The sequence below is a fragment of the Canis aureus genome, chromosome 21 (assembly GCF_053574225.1).
Source record: "Canis aureus isolate CA01 chromosome 21, VMU_Caureus_v.1.0, whole genome shotgun sequence".
Lineage (NCBI taxonomy): Eukaryota > Metazoa > Chordata > Mammalia > Carnivora > Canidae > Canis > Canis aureus.
Window position 1 is genome coordinate 502,377 of NC_135631.1, and position 13,384 is coordinate 515,760.

Here is a 13,384-nt window from a genome sequence, read left to right on the forward strand (position 1 = left end):
CATGATCAGGAAAGTTTGGCACAGCTATTTTTGCATGCCCATGGAACACATTTTCTCATTTTCACCAAGTGGTGCACACCACAGATGTCTCTCATGCCACTTTGTTCACTTCTATTTGATTTATTCCTTTGTCTTTGAACAACCTACAGTACCTACCACCTCTATCATCAGAAGAAAGCCAATAATGATCAGGTCTGTTTCACGTTATTAGGTAGGACATATGGGTATTGCTGAAAGGACAGTTAAAACTCTAATGGAGAATTTCCTCTGCAATTTGGAGATGCAGAGTTCCCTAGTGTGGCCCAAGCCTTCTCTTCCACTTGCTTCCTCTAATATATGCCCAGTCAAACAAGGTTGGCATATCAGGGAAAACAGAGGTGGCCTCGCACACAGCCCCCTGAGTGGGTTCTGGCCTGGTTGGGGAAAAAATCAGGCCTCCAGCAAGGACAGAAAGACTCAAAATCTTTACCCAGGATTTGGATCAATCTGCAGCAGTCAGGCCCCAGGCGCCCTGCTGGCTCGGATCGGCTGCACTGGCTGATCCCACCTCTCTCTCCCAGACCCTGGTCCCAGATTCTGACCCAGCAGGTCTGGGGCAGGAAGAGCCCAGGAGTCTGCATTTCTAAAAAGCAGTGAAGACTAGAGGTCAATTTTCAAGGTGATTCTGTGCCCTGTTATGCCCATCACCCTTTCAACAAAGCACCGCATCTCAAAATCCACTGTTCTCCTTTGTCAAGCTTTACTTACTATAAGTGCATTGGGGATAAGGTAATTATTTCTTTTTCCTTTTCCAAAGGTAAAATTATAGTCCATACAGATAGATGCATGCCCTTAGAGATTCTGAGGGGTCCTCCAGGCATTAGAGGGTGAGGACCATGTCCATGCATTGGGGATTTTTGCTGTAGACTTTCAAGCAGAAAATGGAGTAAGTCCCATTATGTGCAGGCACTTCCATTTATTAACGGGATGCAAATGTATATGACAATTGCAGCTCTGAGGGGAAGACCAGGCAGCCCGTTCAGGATATAAATGAGCTCTCCCAAAACGAGCACTTTGTCAAGAATGATGGACGGCCCTTTCTGAAACCAGCAAGTGTGTTAAAAATACAGCTCGTGGGTATGGCTGTCTGCCAGATGATGACAACCCTTCCCGCCCAGATACCCTCCATCTGACTGTCCCCCCTGAATTCTGCAGCAGCCCCTCACTGCTTTGGTGTACCCACTCCTGTTACCCCCACCCACTCCCCACTGTAGCCAGAGACATTTTTAAAGAACTCAAATCCACCTCTGTCTGTTTCAGTGTTTCCAACCTGTCTCGTGGGTCAGGTTCAGAACCCCTAGGGCAGCCCAGGGCACCTGGGGTACAGTGGATATCAATGAAAGAGTGGAATGAAGGAAGAAGAGAGATTCCATGGCACCTGGGTGGCTCAGTGGTTGAGCATCTTTTGGCTCAGGTCGTGATCCCATGGTCCTGAGATTGAGTTCCACATCGGGTTTCCCTGCAAGGAGCCTGCTTCTCCCTCTGCCTGTGTCTCTGCCCCTCTCTCTGTGTCTGTCATGAATAAATAAATAAAATCTTGAAAGAAGCAGCAGAAATAGTAGTAGAAGGGAGAGTCCTAGTAGCAGATTTTGGGGGTCTCCTAGTCTAAAGGAAGGTAAACAGTAGCCTAGGAATGGACAGGAAGCCCTGGGGGAACTGAGTCCCCCATCACCAAAGGAATCCAAATAGGCTAGATGAGTAGATCCTTGGTAAGGACACTGGAAACTGTGTAGGATGCCGAACAGTGGGCATCAGCAGGATGCAATGATTCTTTTTAAAATGCCCCCTTTATGAGGAGAACCCTCTTGCACTGTTGGTGGGAATGTGAACTGGTGCAGCCACTCTGGAAAACTGTGTGGAGGTTCTTCAAAGGGTTAAAAATAGACCTGCCCTACGACCCAGCAATTGCCCTGCTGGGGATTTACCCCAAAGATACAGATGCAATGAAACGTCGGGACACCTGCACCCCGATGTTTCTAGCAGCAATGTCCACAATAGCCAAACTGTGGAGGGAGCCTCGGTGTCCACCGAAAGATGAATGGATCAAGAAGATGTGGTTTATGTACACAATGGAATATTCCTCAGCCATTAGAAACGACAAATACCCACCATTTGCTTCGACGTGGATGGAACTGGAGGGTATTATGCTGAGTGAAATCAGCCAATCGGAGAAGGACAAACATTATATGGTCTCATTCATTTGGGGAATATAAAAAATAGTGAAAGCGAATAAAAAGGAAAGGAGAGAAAATGAGTGAAAATATCAGAGAGGGTGACAGAACATGAGAGACACCTAACTCTGGGAAATGAACCAGGGGTGGTGGAAAGGGAGGTGGGTGGGGGGTTGGGGTGACTGGGTCTGGGCACTGAGGGGGGCACTTGGCGGGATGAGCACTGGGTGTTATGCTATGTGTTGGCAAGTAAACTGTCCCCTCTATGATGGTGAATACGTACAATTAAAGAACCTTTGAAAAACAGAGGCGGTAAGGGAGAAGTACAATGAGTCCAGGGCCTGATCATACCATTGTTACCATTTTTTCTGGTTTCCCCTTTTAGCTGACTCCTAGTCTTTTCATATGACTTTAATCATACTCTGCAGTTCTGCCTTGCTTTTGCTCGGCAACACCATATGTGGTTGTTTTAATCATATTACTTATTACTTAAAGTTATGGTCTAATATCCCATTGAGTACAGCTATCAAAATATAGCCTTGTTGGGGATCCCTGGGTGGCGCAGCGGTTTGGCGCCTGCCTTTGGCCCAGGGCGCGATCCTGGAGACCCGGGATCGAGTCCCACGTCGGGCTCCCGGTGCATGGAGCCTGCTTCTCCCTCTGCCTATGTCTCTGCCTCTCTCTCTCTCTCTCTCTCTCTCTCTCTCTCTGACTATCATAAATAAATAAAAATTACAAAAAAATATAGCCTTGTTGTTAGGCATTCACTCACTCATTTGGTAAATATTTACCGCATTCGTCCTATGTGCCCCGTGCTGTGCAAAGGCATACAGAGAAAGGTTCAGAAGTCCAGATATTTGCCCAAGTGCTCCTGGCTAGTGAGTGGCAGAGCTGGGATCTGAGAAAGGGATTGAGAGGGGACCCCACCTCTCACACTGCTGGTTGGAAGAGGCTTGCTCCTTCCCTGGCCCCCAGATCCCCACGACGCAGACAGGGCTTGCTGTGGTGAGGCCTGAAGTCTAGTTGCCCTTCATCTCCTTGACCTGCTCTCTCCTGACCTTGGACAGGTGGATTAACACCCTGAAACCTTAGCGTTCTCGTGTGTAAGGTGGACCTGAGACTAGCGCCCACCTCCTGGGTGGTGAAGAGGATGAAAGGGGTTAGCACGGGGGCGCCCACATCACCCTGCAGCCGTCGCGTGGCCCTTGGAGTCAAGGCCCCTCTGGTCTCCAACGCGGGGACCCGGCGCGGACAGGGGAAGCGGCTCGTGTGAGGTGGCGCCTGGCTCCGTCCCGGGGTCCTCGCTGGGCGCCTCCCCTGGTCAGCCCCGAGGCGCAGGCGGCAGGTGGCTCGGGATGGAGCTGGGGGCCGGCGCCCCGGAGCCGCAGCAGGGGGGGCGCGCAGTAGGGGCGCGGGGCGGCGTCGGGGAGGCGGTGGCGGTGGCGGCAGCAGGCCCAGGCGCCCAGGGGGACGAGCCCGGCCCAGGTAGGGCACCGGGTTGGCCGAGACGCCGATGGAGGAAGGCGGCGCCCCCAGGGTCTCCACCAGCAGCACCGCGGCCGCCCGCGCCCCGACCTCAGGGGCTACCCAGCCTCGCCCTCCGCATCCCTGTCCCGTCCCCTCCCCTCCACCCATGCCTGACTCTCCTCCTCCTCTCGACCTCCCTGCCCACCCTCCTTCACCCTCTTCTCTGCCCCTTGCCCCCCTTTCCGTTGCTCTCCCCGGTTGCCCTGACCCCTGGCCTGCACCCTGCGGAGGGGGACCTCCCACCCGCTCCTCTGCTGTCCCCCCACTCCCCCCCACCTCTGCCTCCTCTCCTCCCTGGGCCCCTCGGCCTCTCCCTCCGGCTCAGCCTCCGTCCAGCTTTCTGCTTCTTGAGAAATTCTGGGCTCTCCTGCTTCCCCTTCCTGCGGCCACTCTGGGTCACATGGTGCTGTGGGGGGCTTAGGACAACCGAAAGCCTGGGTCACAGGGTCTGCGCCTGCCCAGCTTTCTGAAAACCTCCCTCCTTCCCCAGCCTAGTCCTCCTGCCCCCACCTCTGGAGCCTGGAGGAAGAGTTTCCATCTTTCACTTTCATTTCCTTCCCGGATCCCACTTTGGCTGCATCCTCTTCCGATCACAATCCAAAGCCACTGTGACACAACTGGAAACACCATTTGTATTTTTTGGTTTCCCCCTCTTCCCCATCCTCGCCCACTTGACTGATGCAGAGACTGAGGCCCAGAGGACCTGTAGGAGGGGGGGGCAGGACGGCTGTTCCAGATCACTGAACTGGGGTTGAACCACCGCTGGGGCTCCTGGGTGACAGGGGAAGCTCTCCAAATGCAATTCAGATTGTGTAAGTGCTACTGGGGGGAAGGAAGCAGGGACACCTTCGGGAAGCATGGGGTACCATAGAAGGCCCACAAGTGAGTTGAGATTTGGACAGCCTGGATCTCAGACTAACCCAAACCAGGCCTCAACAGCCCCTCCTCCAAGCCCTGCAGTGCACTTGGATGAAGAGCTGGCCCTCACTCAACCTAGAAGCCCAGTGAGTTCTGACCCCTGCCTTCTTCCAACCTCATGACGGTCCCCAACCACTCAACTCCAGCCCCGGGGACCTTCTTTCTGCTCCCCTGACTGCTGAGTTCTGACCTCTGCCAGAACTGCTCTTCTTCCAGAACCCTGCAAGGCTGGTTTCTTCTCTTTATTCAGATTTCAGCTGAAATGTCCCCTCTTCATAGAGACCTTCCTGGTGGTCCTAGGTAGCTGCCTGCTGGATTCCCAGCCCCCATCCTCGGTCACACTGTCTTGTGTTCATATCTTCAGAGCACATACTATTTGTCTAATTGCTGGTTCATTGTTTTCTCCGATAGAAGTTCCACTGGGCCAAGAACTTTGTCCTTTTTTTTCTTTTTTTTAAGAATTAATTTTTTTAAAGAGCAATTTTAGGTTTACAACCAAATTGAGAGGGAGGTACAGAGATTCTCATATGCCCCCTGCCCTTAATGTGCACAGCCTTCCCCATTATTAACATCACCCACCAGAATGGTACATTTTTAACCAGGAATGAACTGATACTGACCCATGATAATCACCCAAAGTCTATAGTTTACCTTAGGGCTCACTCTTGGTGTACATTCTATGGACAAATGTATGAGGACATGTGCCCATCATTATAATATCACATAGAGTATTGTCACTGCCTTAAACATCCTCTGTGCTGCATTTATTTATGTGCCCACTCCCTACCCCCACCACTCCCACCCCCCACTCTCCAGCAACCACTGAATTTGCTGTCTCCATCTTTGCCTTTTCCAGAATGTCATAGAGCTGGAATCATGCACTGGGTATAGCCTTTTCAGATTGACTTCTTCTTAAATACACATTTAAGATTCCTCCATGGCTTTTCATGGCCCCATACCTCATTTCTTTTGAATAACTGTCTGAACGGATGGACCACAATGTATCCATCCATTCACCTACTGAAGAACTGTAGATGTCCCTCAAAATTAGGTTCTTAAATTTAGTATCAGGTGAGAAACACAAGCTGTGATGGATGAGGCAAGCCCATGTAGGGTAAGGTATAATATGGGGTGGTGAAGAGAAAGCAGAGCTCCCCGCCCTGGCTTCTGTGTCAGCCACTTCAGTCAAGAACAGATGCTTTGGATGACGTGGGCAGAGACTGGGGTCTCCTAGCCTCTCCCTCATGCTAAGATTAAGCTGCCTTTGCCTCTTCTTGGAGGAAGCTCAGGATCATCAGGGCATGATGATGAAGTGCATGTCACATCAGACTCAGCTCTGTTCTCTCTTGGCAAGATCACCAGTGTGGTGGATGTGATGAACGCCATCCCAGAGGGCTGAGTTTTGCAGATGAGAGCACTGGTCTGCTGCCAGCGACCTTCAGTGACCTTGCCGGAGGACAAAGGGAAAGTGACTTCATTGAAACAATGTAGTCAACAGACGAAAAACAGAGAGAAAGGCATCAAAGAAGAGACAAATTAAGTTGCTTCCTTTCTGTCTAGTCCCCATTCCCGAGGTGCATGGGGGCCAGGAACTTGGGTGGGGTGCTAGGGAAGGTCCTGGGATCTGCTTACCTAGGGAGACCACTGGGGAAAACTGCCTTTTACAGATAGCGGGAGTGGCATTCTGAACATAGACGTGACTGTCCCCCAAACACGAGTTAAGTTTGATTGCCCACATTTAAGGGAGCTGGAGAGCAGTTTCAGTACTGAGGAGACCCAGAGCAGGTGGCCTGTGACCATGACCCATAAACAGAAGCAGTTTGATCCAGAGAGAATTTGGCCACCTGATGTGAAGTTTTTGTTCTTGCTTTCATTATTGTTTTGTGACTTAAAACATTTTTAGGGCGCCTGGGTGCCAGGACTGAGCCCCACATCGGGCTCCCAGCTCAGCGGGGAGCCTGCCTCTTCCTTTCCTTCTGTCCCTGCCCCCACCCTGCCGCTTGTGTGCTCTTGTTCCCTGTCTCTCTCTCTCTCTCTCTTTTAAATAAATAAAATCTTTTAAAAAATTACTTAGCTTATGGGGCATCTGGGTGGCTCAGTCCGTTAAGTGTCTGACTCTTGATTTTGGCTCAGATCATGACCTCAGAGGCGTGGGATCGAGTCCCATGTGAGGCTCTGCGCTCAGCAGGGAATCCGCTTTAGATTCTCTCTCCCTTTCTCTCTACCCCTCTCCACTGCTCGCTCGCTCTAAATAAATAAATAAATATTTTAAAAAATTACTTATCTCCTTGAACATTCAGAAATATGAAAATCTAGATTTCTTGCTACTCTTGAAGTTGGGGAAGGGGTGTGGCAGGGGGTCTGTGAAATCTGGGCCAACATGCTGACATGGAGCTGCCTCTTGAGCCTCACCCCCAGCAGCTCCCTCTCCATGCCCCCTGCCTCTATGCCGCCCCTCAGCCACTGTCAGCTTCCAGTCCTATCTCTGGAAGTTGGCATGTGCTGTACCCCGCTAGAGCCTAGAACCTCCCATCACTAACGAATCCTGTTCCCTCAGGACTTGACCGAGATGTCGCCTCTTCCAAGAAGTCTCCTCTAGTTTCTCAAGTTCAGGTTAGCCCTTAGAGGCACCTGCAGGGACTCATGTCATAAATGCCTGCTTTACTTGCCTGTTTATCCCATTAGACTAGAGACTTTCTGAGGACGGGGTTGTGTCTTCATCTCTGTTCCAGGCACATAGGAGGATGAACTCCAGGGCTGGACAACTGAGCAAAGGCCTTGTCTTGACTTCTCAAGAGCTGTGTGATCTTCATTAAGTTACTTAACCTCATTGGTACTTTATCTGAATAGTAGAGAATGAAAAATACTTACCCTGTATGCTTTTTCTGTATCAAAACAAGATAACCCAGCCTGGTGGTTGGCATATGTAAGAGCTCAGGAAACGTCTGCACCTTAAGTAACTAACAAATAAACAAACGTTGATATTGCTCACTGTGCGTTGGAGGCTGTGCAAGTGGCTGAGGATACAGCAATAAGCACAATGGACACAAATCTGGGCCCTTGTGGAGGTGACGTTCCAGTACTTGGGCAACAGTTGAGCAAAAGAAGAGAAGGGAATAAAACAGAACAGACGAGAACACGGCACATTTATTGTCACATATAATAAAGGCTAAAATGAAAAACCAAGTTGAAACGAGATACAGAGATGACAGTGAAGGCTTTTTATTATTATTTTTTTAATTTTTATTTATTTATGATAGTCACACAGAGAGAGAGAGAGAGAGAGGCAGAGACACAGGCAGAGGGAGAAGCAGGCTCCATGCAATGGGAGCCCGACGTGGGATTCGATCCCGGGTCTCCAGGATCGTGCCCCGGGCCAAAGGCAGGTGCTAAACCGCTGAGCCACCCAGGGTTCCCAGTGAAGGCTTTTTAGATAGAGTATGATATAATCATAATTTACTATAAATCAGAGTTTCTCAACCTTGGCACTATTGACACTTCAGACCAGATGCTTCTTTGTTGCGAGGGCTGTCCTGTGCATCATAGGGTAGCTAGCAGCATCCCTGGCCTCTGTTCACAAGACACTAGCTGTACTCCTTTCCCTATGTTGTAACAATCAAAATGTGATCAGACATTACCAAATGTCCTCTGCAGGCAGAAAACTGCTGTTAGACAAATGTTTGCTGGGGAAGGGTATAGTGGGCTGCATGGTAACCCCCAAAAAGATACATCCATATCCTAATCCCTGGAACCTACGATTGTTACCTGATATGATAAGAGATGCCATTAAATTAAGGGTCATGAGAGGAGGTGCTTATCCTGGATTATCCTGGTGGCCTTAATGCCATAGACAAGTGTTCTCATAAGAGCAAGGCAGAGGGCAAGGACAAATGCCACATAGAAGGGAAGACAGAAGTGGAGAGCAGATGATGTGGCTGCAAATGAAGAAGTGCCAAGGAACTGGGGTCTCCATGAGACATGAGGGTGGGGGTAAAGGACAGGCTTTGTGAGGGCCTCTGCAGGAAGTGTGTCCCTCCTGACATCTTGATGTCAGGCTTCTGGCCTTGTGGATTGTGGGAGAATACATTTCTGTCATCTGTCACCAGATTTGTTAACAGCAGCCACAGGAAACTAATCGGAAAGATCTTACCTCATCAGTGAGTGTGTTTCAACATCGAATGTTCTAATGCAAGATTCAAATTGCCACAGGAGAATTTGTGAAAGTGGTCACTGATGTCAGATGAGTGTGATTTCTCTGCACTTTTCACCCAAAGCTGAAAAGTTAGTCAGAAACTTTGGCCAGTGGACTCCAGACACCAAAAGATGTCCACAGGACAGTGGATAGATGTAAATGTCAGGCCCTCTCCATGGCACGCTCGGCCACACGTGGAAAGGGCCAAGATGACATGGCTCAGTCGTAGTAGGACAAAACAAACAAACAAACAAACAAACAAAAACAACAAGAAACCTTGGGGATTTTATTAACAGATTCGGGATGAGTCAACATTGTTTGGGTCACCTGAGGCCACAATAGAACAGTGGTTGTCAAGGTGATGGGATTATACTGATTTGTTTTCTTTTCCTAAATTCCCAGAGTTGCTCTAATGCGGTTCTAAGGCAAAGTCACACAAAGATCAAATTTGGTATCGAGGGTATCCTTCTGCTCAACTTCAGGCTGATTTTAATAGACCATTGGGTCCAGCGGGTAGCAATCCGAGGGGAGGAAAGGCCTTGAAATCCTACCCGTGGGAGAGAAGAGACAACTGGGCAGCACATCCCTATTGCCAAATGTCCACAGGGCTGCCCCCTGAAGAGGGCTTTATTTGTTTGTTTGTTTGCTTTTTAAGATTGATTTATTTACTTGAGAGAGAGGGAGCAGAGGGGTGGGGCAGAGGGAGAGGGAGAGATTCTCAAGCAGACTCTGCACTAAGTGTGGAGCCTGATGTGGGGGCTCAATCCCAAAACCCTGAGACCAGGACCTGAGCCAACACCAGGAGACAGACCTCAACTGACTGCACCACCCAGGCTCCCCTTGAAGAAGGATTATATGTCTCAGGCAATGCTTCAGAGAAGAGCTCGGATTTCAGGGTGTTCGAGGTTTCAGCTCTTGAGTCCCTCAGCCCTTCCCTGTGAACCAGGGGTTTTCAAAGGTCCATGGGTGCCCTGTGGGTCTCCAAGACCATTTCTGTGATCTAGGAGGTCAAAACTATTTTCATACTAAATGAAGACATCATGTGCCTTTTTACTGACATAGTTTGCTGGTACAAAAGCCATGATGAGTCAATCTGCAGGGACATGAAATTGTCCTAGAAGCCACTGCATTCTTCCACCCTCTGCTCAGAGTATAAGCAGGGAAAAAATTGTGAGTTTTACCTAAGAATGTTCTCAATGAAACAGTTAAAATCATTAACATTATTAGATCACAATTAGACGCACAATTTTTTAGTATTCTTTTTTTTTTTTTAATTTTTATTAATGAGAGACACACAGAGAGAGAGAGGCAGAGACACAGGCAGAGGGAGAAGCAGGCTCCATGCAGGGAGCCCGACATGAGACTTGATCCCGGGTTTCCAGGATCAAGCCCTGGGCTGAAGGCAGCGCTAAACCGCTGAGCCACCGGGGCTGCCCAATTTTTTAGTATTCTTTAAAAAAATTGTTTTTAAAGATTTTATTTATTTATTTGACAGAGAGAGAAAGAGAGAGAGCACGAGCAGGGTAAGGGCAGGTAGAGGGAGAAGCAGACTCCTCGCCAAGCAGGGAGACTGATGTGAGGCTTGATCCCGAGACCCTAAGATCATGACCTGAGCGGAAGCCAGACGCCCAACCAAACAAGCCACGCAGGCACCCCTAATTTTTTAGTATTCTATGTATGTGATAGGATGAAAATAGCATAGCACTCTTTCGCGGAGTCCCACCACGCCACGGTCACCACCAGGCTGCGTCATTGGGATTTTTTTCATGGAACACCGTCTTTACTTGAAAACTATGGTTATTCAGACTGGAGAATTTGGCAGAAAAAGTTTTGAAACCAAGCAAAGGAAACCTGTCGTTTCAAAGGAAACACATGACAGTATTTGCTGCCAGTGATGAAATTGGAGCTTTTAAGTGAAAATTTTAAGTTTAGAAAGACTCTTATCTGTCACCATGCTCTTGACAGCTTCCAAGGACTTAAGGTTTCCTGATGATATCACAGATGATATTAGAGAATGTGATTTTTTGATACCATATAATGAAATATATCAACATTTGGGAGATCTGCATAATTTTTGTGAGCCAGTATGTTCCAGAATGACCGATATATGTTAATACAGAACCATGCACGGATAAAAGATCTATTCAAAGTGCAAGATAGGCCAGTGGATTTTAATTTAACAGTTAATTAAAGTTCATTGATAAAGTTTCAGATCTCACACTGCAACTGACCTTTAGAAAACATCACTTGTCAAATTTTGTTGCAGTATCAGAGAAGAATATCTAAAATTATCTAAAAAGGGTAAAAAGAAAAAATCTCCTTTTTCCAATTGGTTATTATGAGGACAGATTTTTGTCCATAGACTTTGACCAAAACAACACATCTCAACAGATTAAATGAAGCTGATAAGAGAACCCAAGTGTCTTCTATAAAATCAGACTTTAAAGAGATTTGAAAACATGTAAAACCATGCTACTTTTCCCAATAATCTTTTGGTTAGGAATATATACTAACTTTTCATCAAAAATGTTATTTACAATGACATATTATAAATTCACTGTTGTTATTTTTAAATGAATTAAATAAATGTTTAAAATGTGTCATTTTTGGGCGGCCAAGGTGGCATCCTGTCCACTGGATTGCTGGAGCCTCCTGTGGGTACACCTTCTCTACTGGGCATTAACATAAGACACAGAGCATTGCATGCTTGGTGTCCACTCCCCCAGACCCATCCCCAGCTCCTCCCCACCCCACCAGGGGCTCATGGTTAACCCTGCCTTCAGCCACTTTTCCTTCTGCAGGCAGCAGATGACCAGAGGTACTTTCACATCTCGGCCCCCACAGGAGGGCTTCTATTTCTAGTTAGTAACTGCCTATGCCCTTGTTGATGGAAACCAGACTTGAGTTTTCCTCCTCCGTCAATGGCAGCTCCATGGAAGCCAGAGTATGAACGAGTTTAGAGAGAAACATGAACACAACAGAGGTCAGGGTCATCTGTTCTTTCTTTCTTTCTTTCTTTGTTCATGAGAGACACAGACTGAGAGAGAGGCAGAGACACAGGCAGAGGGAGAAGCAGACTTCATGCAGGGAGCCCAACGTGGGACTTGATCCCGGGACCGTGGGATCACACTCTGGGCCGAAGGCAGACACTAAACCGCTGAGCCACCCAGGCATCCCCTGTTCTTATTTCTTTGCACCTTCTGGACCTGTTTGGGCCTGAAGCTATTGTGTACAGTGAATCCCTTACAACCTGGTGCATGCAATACCCAGCTTAGGACTAGCTCTTAGGTCACCCAGTCTTTGGTGACCCATCATCAGGCACAAGTCTCCATGTAGCCAGCAGGAGATGGTTTTCAAATGACAAGTGGTTCTTTGCTATAGGAGTCATAGATTTACTCCAGGGCTTTGCTTTTCCCCCTTTAGAGCCTTCCAGATACTCCACACATGTCCCGGGTCGGGTTCCCTTGGCATGGAGCCTGCTTCTCCCTCCTCCTGTGTCTTTGCCTCTCTCTCTCATGAATAAATAATACAATCTTAAAAAAAATGTGTCAACTTAATTTCTAATATGGTAAGTATCAATAGGTACAACCCACGTAAACGAAAGTTCTTTGGGTCTTGATAATTTTTAAGAATATAAAGGAGGCTTGAGACCAACGAGGTTGAGAACTGCTGCTCTCTGTGTGCTAAAAGGAGGGACACACGCCCCACAAAGATTTAGGTGGCTGCCATGTTGGAGAAGATTTTAGGTATCCAAAGGTCTAGAGCATGCCAGGATACTGCCTCTATGGCAAAGAGCAAGACTTTGAACCTTGCATCCCCTCCCACCAAGAACAGGGCACAGTACACAGTAGATCTGTTTAGAATTTGGAGCATAGACTATCCTTAGCAATTCTGTTCTGACCCATTTTTCATGTGACTTGAGGGGCTGCCAGTTCTGAGTGAGCCCAGAGCAAGAGAAGGCTCTATGGCAGTTCTAGGCATGATGCAGACCGCTGTGCTAACCTGATCATAAGACCTGCGAAGTCCAATCATGCCAAAGATGCCAAGACGAATAAGGATGCTATGTGGGGGGTGCCTGGGGGAGGCTCAATTAGTTAAACCTTTGCCTTTGGCTCTGTCCTAATCTCAGGGTATTGGAATTGAGCCCCGCATCAGGCTTCCTGCTCAGTGGGAAGCCTGCTTCTCCGTCTCCCTCTGCCCCTCCTCCTGTTCATACTCTCTCTCTCTCTCAAATGAATAAATAAAAAATCTTTAAAAAAAAAATGAGGATGCTGTGTGGAGTATCTGGAAGGCTCTAAAGGGGGAAAAGCAAAGCCCTGGAGTAAATCTATGACTCCTATAGCAAAGAACCACTTGTCATTTGAAAACCATCTCCTGCTGGCTACATGGAGACTTGTGCCTGATGATGGGTCACCAAAGACTGGGTGGCCTAAGAGCTAGTCCTAAGCTGGGTATTGCATGCACCAGGTTGTAAGGGATTCACTGTACACAATAGCTTCAGGCCCAAACAGGTCCAGAAGGTGCAAAGAAATAAGAA